This window comes from Crocodylus siamensis, chromosome 1, assembly GCF_052110815.1.
Source record: "Crocodylus siamensis isolate JL-2025a chromosome 1, ASM5211081v1, whole genome shotgun sequence".
NCBI lineage: Eukaryota > Metazoa > Chordata > Crocodylia > Crocodylidae > Crocodylus > Crocodylus siamensis.
Window position 1 is genome coordinate 233,592,694 of NC_143395.1, and position 5,478 is coordinate 233,598,171.

Sequence of the window (5,478 nt, forward strand, 5' to 3'; positions counted from 1 at the left end):
ACAATGCTCAGACATGCACTTTGGTGTGGAGCAAATTGTGCCACTTGGGACAAAATAACCATGCCTGACTCTTCCTGGATCTGTAGCCAGGGGGAGCTACAGCCTGAAACCAGCACCTGTGCTGTCCCCAGCAGCATAAAAAGCTGCCCTGTCCTGGCCCCAGCAGTATAAAAAAACCACCCTGGCAAGTAGCTCAGGGCTACTAGCTCTCAGGAGCTTCTGGGGCCCAGTTAGTTGGTACCTGGGGTCACTACCTCTTGTGCCAACTGGACTGCTGAAGCAGCCTTGAGAGTTCCCTGCATCTCTACCTACTGCAGCAGCTGGCAGTGGGAGCTGCTGCCTGACTGTGATCTGCTGCACACCTGCCAGACCTGGACGGGGACTGCAGAGCCAGTAGAGGCATCTGCCCCTCTGGGCTAGCTGCCAGTGGACTGTGGTTGCAGGGTTGGCCTCTGTGCGGCACTACTGCCATGTATGCCCTCTGCCCGGCCATATGGGCAGCTATTGCCCGGAAGATCGTCTGGGCAGCTACCGCCTCCTTTGAACTGTCGAAGCATGTTCTCCTGGCACCATTTGGCTGGGAGGTCAGCCACAGCCAGCTTGGTCCATGGTGCCAGCCCTGACAAGCAGCGTCCTGCCACTGGCCTCCCTAGCAGGAATTCTGGTGTTTCCTACTGGAAAACTGAAAAATCCCTGATACAGTGTGACTTTGGGATTTTTTTTTAAAATACCCCCAAATCCATGTTCCTCCACAAGTAAAACAAAAGACCACTATAAAGAGAGAGACAGAGACAGTGATCAGTTGGACAATGTTTTATTGATCTATATTAGTGTTAAAGCAAGTCTCTTATTATAATAATAAACTGAACTCTAAATACAGGTTTCATGGATTCATGAATATATGTTTTGCTGCCTTCCTACAGGGGTGATGGCCCCCACATGGAGGTTATGGCTCCCCAACAGGTGGTTCAGCCCCCACACAAGGAGTTTGCCCCCCCCAACAGGGGATTCAGCCCACACACAAAGGGTATGGCCCCCACACAGGGGATCCGCCCCCACACAAGGGGTTCGGACTCTCCAACAGGGGATTCAGCCCCCACACAAGGGGTGCAGCCCCCACACAAGGAGTATGGCCCTCTAACAGGGGATTCGGCCCCCATACAAGGGATATGGCCCCTGCAGGGGCTACCACCCCCCCTACAAGGCCCACATGTCCCACCCCAGCCCGCCAATTGCCCCACCTGGCCCCATCCCCCACCAGCTGCTGCAGCTCCCCACAATGGCTGCCCCACCCAGTCCCACTCTCTGCTTCCCCAGACACCCCAAAGACACCCAACCTCACCCCCCAAACTTGCACCCCCAGGCCTCCATGGTTACTTCCAAAAGCCCCAGGCACCTCATTAAAAAAGAAAAAAAAAAGAAAGAAAAAGAAAAACAGGAAGAAAAACGGGGGGGAAAAAGCCTCTGCTTACCTTAGATGTGGGGGGGCTCCAGAGCATTCTGGCAGAGCCCCCCAGGCAGCACAGGACAGCAGAGGGGCAGGAGGGTCCAGGCTGGTGCCACTGGGGCTGTCACCCTGCCCCGCACTGTGCGGGCAGGGCCCCTGTCAGCCAGACAGCAGCCAGACTGCTGGTAAGCGCAGGGTTTCTTTGTTTGTTTTTTTAAAACTATGTGGTGGGGGGGGCAGGGATTGGGGGGGCTTGGGGGGATGGGGCCAGGCAGGGGAGGGGTTGGGGGCCTCAGGGAGGGACTGGGGAGTATGGGGCCGGCCAGGGCAAGGGTCAAGGGTTTCGGGGGCGGGGGGCCTGGCAGGATGAGGGGCCAGCCAGGGCAGGAGTCAGGTGCCTGGGGGGGCTGGTGGGGGGTGAAGCCAGTCATGGCAGGGGTTGGGGGGGCTGGGAGAGTGGGCAGGGCCATCACAGGTCCCCCCCATGGTCCCCTCCTCCAGCCCCCCTGACCCCTAACACACCAGCACTGGAGCCCTGGTGCTGAGTGTGCTGCCTGGGCAGCCACGTGTTTCAGCACCAGGGTGAGGGGCCAACCATAGAGACGCTCTGGCAGCCAGAGCGTATCTGTGGAGGACCCAGCCTCCGGTTGCCTCAGGGCACAGTCCAGGACCATGCCCTGCTCCACTTTTTTAAACTTCTAATTTTCTCCCATGCGGGGAACATTTTTTCTTTCCTGCACATGCCTCTTGCCCCACCTCAAAGAGGTTTGAGGCGGGGCAAGAGGTACGTGCGCAGTCATCTGGATGTGCCCATAGAGGGCAACTGAAACAGAATCGTATTGCAGTAAGCAACAACCATAGAATCATAGAAAAGTAGGGCTGGAAGGGACCTCAAGAGGTCATCTAGTTCACCCCCACCACTCAAAGCAGGATCAGCCCTAACTAGATCATCCCAGCCAAAGCTTTGTCTAGCTGGGTCTTAAATCCCGAAGGGTAGAGATTCTACCACTTCTCTAGGTAACCTGTTCCAGTGTTTTACTACCTTCCTAGTGAGAAAATTCTTCCTTGTATCCAACCATTCTGACCTAAGTTGTTGGGATATACTCCATTGTTGATTTGTTTCAATGGAGGATTTGATGCATTTGCACAGGTGGCTAGGAAGTGCCACCTGCATTTCCATCTTGCATTTTTAAAATATTTATCCCAAATCGGGATGAAAAGTCACATTTTCAAATTGTTTTGTGGCACCAGTGTTTCTGAAATACGATATTTCGTAATTCCTAAGTATCACTGCCCAGTTTCAGAGAAGCCTTTCTTGATACACTGGCATTTGCCTAACAAGCTGGCCACCAGGCAGTCTACTAAGCGCACAGCTAGGGAGCTGAGAAGCCAAGCAACTGAGTATGCCACATAGTCTGGAAGTGGGGAAGCCTTGAGACTAGAGACTGGAGTAGCCTGCTGGGGCTGCAGGAGAATCATGGATCCTAAAGAACCTGGGAACTCAGGGATTCAGAAGAGCTGGAGAGGTTGACAGGAAACCAGGCTTTCAGCTTGCCTGCCTGACTTCTGTTGAAAGTTTTGACAGAGTCAGTGCATTCTCATGGAACAATTTAAGTTCTGTGAACTTTGCATTTTCCAAATGAAAACTATTCTGTTGGAATTTTTTGACCAGGTCTGTTAACCTGTGAACTGTTTGTAAAATGCTCTGTAATCCTTTAGATGAAAAGACGTAAAAACATGCAGAAAATTTTTATTACTACTAGTGGTACAGCCATCCATATATGCACAGTTAAGTTTTGCATACCTCCTAGAAACTGAATTTCGTTCTGCTGTTATAAAAAATACAACAGAAAAAGGGCTTGCCTTCATTTAAACGGGAATATATTTAACACTCACTTCCACAGTTGTCTCGAGAGACACTTGTAAAAACAGCCAAAACATACAGCAAGATATTTTTCTCCTTAGAAAATAAAACAGTTGGTTCAGGAATCCCTGGTATCTTCACGTCCATTCATCTAGCAGAGAGAAGACCTGTTCCAGGTAACGTGGAGGAAAGACAGCTCATTGGTTACCGGGATGAATTACTCTCAGTATGAGTTCAAAGGGGAATATAATCCAGACATCCAAGATCATACCTGCTGACCCCTTTGAACTGGGCAAGCTTCACATATCCCATAGGGCATGAGACAGAACTAGAAACATTAAGTATCAGGGAATGAGAAATGCAAAAGATGTGAGCATGTGCCTGTGGTTCTTGCTGTTGGGAGACGAAGCTCAACAGTTTTTTGAAAAATTCAGTAAACAAGTAAAAGCAGTTCAGTTATGGTTGTGGGTTATCAAACAACTCTAAAGCGATTTAGGGGATAATACAATACATCAATTAAATGAAAGGATGAAAACACATCTTTTGTGTCAGTATTTGAAGCTCCATCTAATACTGCCTTCATTCAATGAGAGAAGCTCTTAGTGTGATTTTCATGGTTGGCTTTTAAAATGGAAATATAGGAAATCCCAGTTAATACCTTTCTGATGACACTTCTAGTTCCATATCCAAACCTGAGTGGGTTGAATATATAGTCAACAAGTTTCCAGTGTAGCAAAGTATACAGACCAACAGCAAACCTCACTCCTTTCTTGATTTTTCCATGACAAAGTAAAATCAGACAGGAGAAAGAAGGGGCCAGTTGGCATGGATCGAGTGGTAATGTGCCTTTTTTTTAATTCCACGCTTGTCAATAAATAAATGAAAAAAACAAAAAAAAATTAACCTGAATGTGCTGCAAGCTGTAGGCCATCTGTCTTTTCCTTCCAGTCATAGGTCCAAACCATATTTCACCTCTGCAGTACCTACACCACATTTAAGTGTGATCTAACTGCTGGCATGAACCCCTGTACAACCATTAATATAAAAGGTGAGTGGAATCTCCTTGCTGCTTTCTGTGACTTGCTTTTATGGGTAAGAAGGTGTGTGTGGAAATTGATGTTCTAATGGATTTTAGAGACACGAGCAGGGTGAAATAGGATCATGTCACTTACGATTAAACAGGCTTTGGGCCTTAGTCACTCCTATGCTTTCTGTTTGCTGCAACTTGCCAGTGAGGAGAACAGTCCTTATTTTCTTATCACATATAAATGTTTAACTTTTGTTGAAAGAGGAACGTTGACAAGTGGTTTCTTTTTAAGTTACAGGAAGGGAGTTTAAAACAAATGCCCAAAAGATGTTCAGATCTCATGTGCTGTGTCTTAGGTGCCTAGTAACATAGGAGCCCGTGGTTCATAAGGGACAATCTTTTCTGCAGAGCTGAGCTGAGTACAAACAACTGTATTGCAAAGCATCAGCTGAGTTATTGTGTTCTCCCTGGTGTTGCAGTTGCCTGGATGCTAGTCCTTTAGGAGTCAAATCCTATGTTTCTCTTTGCTGCAATGGGCTGAACTAATCTCTTATTTTTCTGCAGTGACTTGTGGGAGAGCTTGTCTGTCCTGGGCCAGCACAGCAAATTGTGGGAAGGCCCTGGAGGAATACCAGCACTTGATATTTAGCATATGTCCCTACTGCAAAATGGGTAGCATACTAATGAAAGTGAAAGCCTTGCTTATCTTAAGTACCAACCTGAAAAAGGTAGGAAACATTTCCCCCATCCCTGAGCTGAACTGTGCACCCTGTCTTAAACCCTGTGCAGCTCTACACTGACAGTATGCAGAAGGAAGGTGTTTAGATCAAAGAGCAACTTCAGATAAAATGAGAACCTCTCTCACCAACTTTTAAGTACCATATTTATTATATATTCCCCCATATTTATAATGCAACTAAAACCAAGGCCTTTGGCAAGACTTAAAAAGACTCTATTTTCTCACATAAAACAGCCTCCAGTTAACATATGCACATAGATTATTAAAAGGCAGAACGAAGCAAAAAAGATTTTTCCTTGAAAATACTGGTAAGCAGAGGTGGATCCCAGGGGTGGTGGGTGCAGTGGGGTGATCACATTCCCCTTTTGGATTGCAGCATGGGAGTAGCAGCCAGGGACATT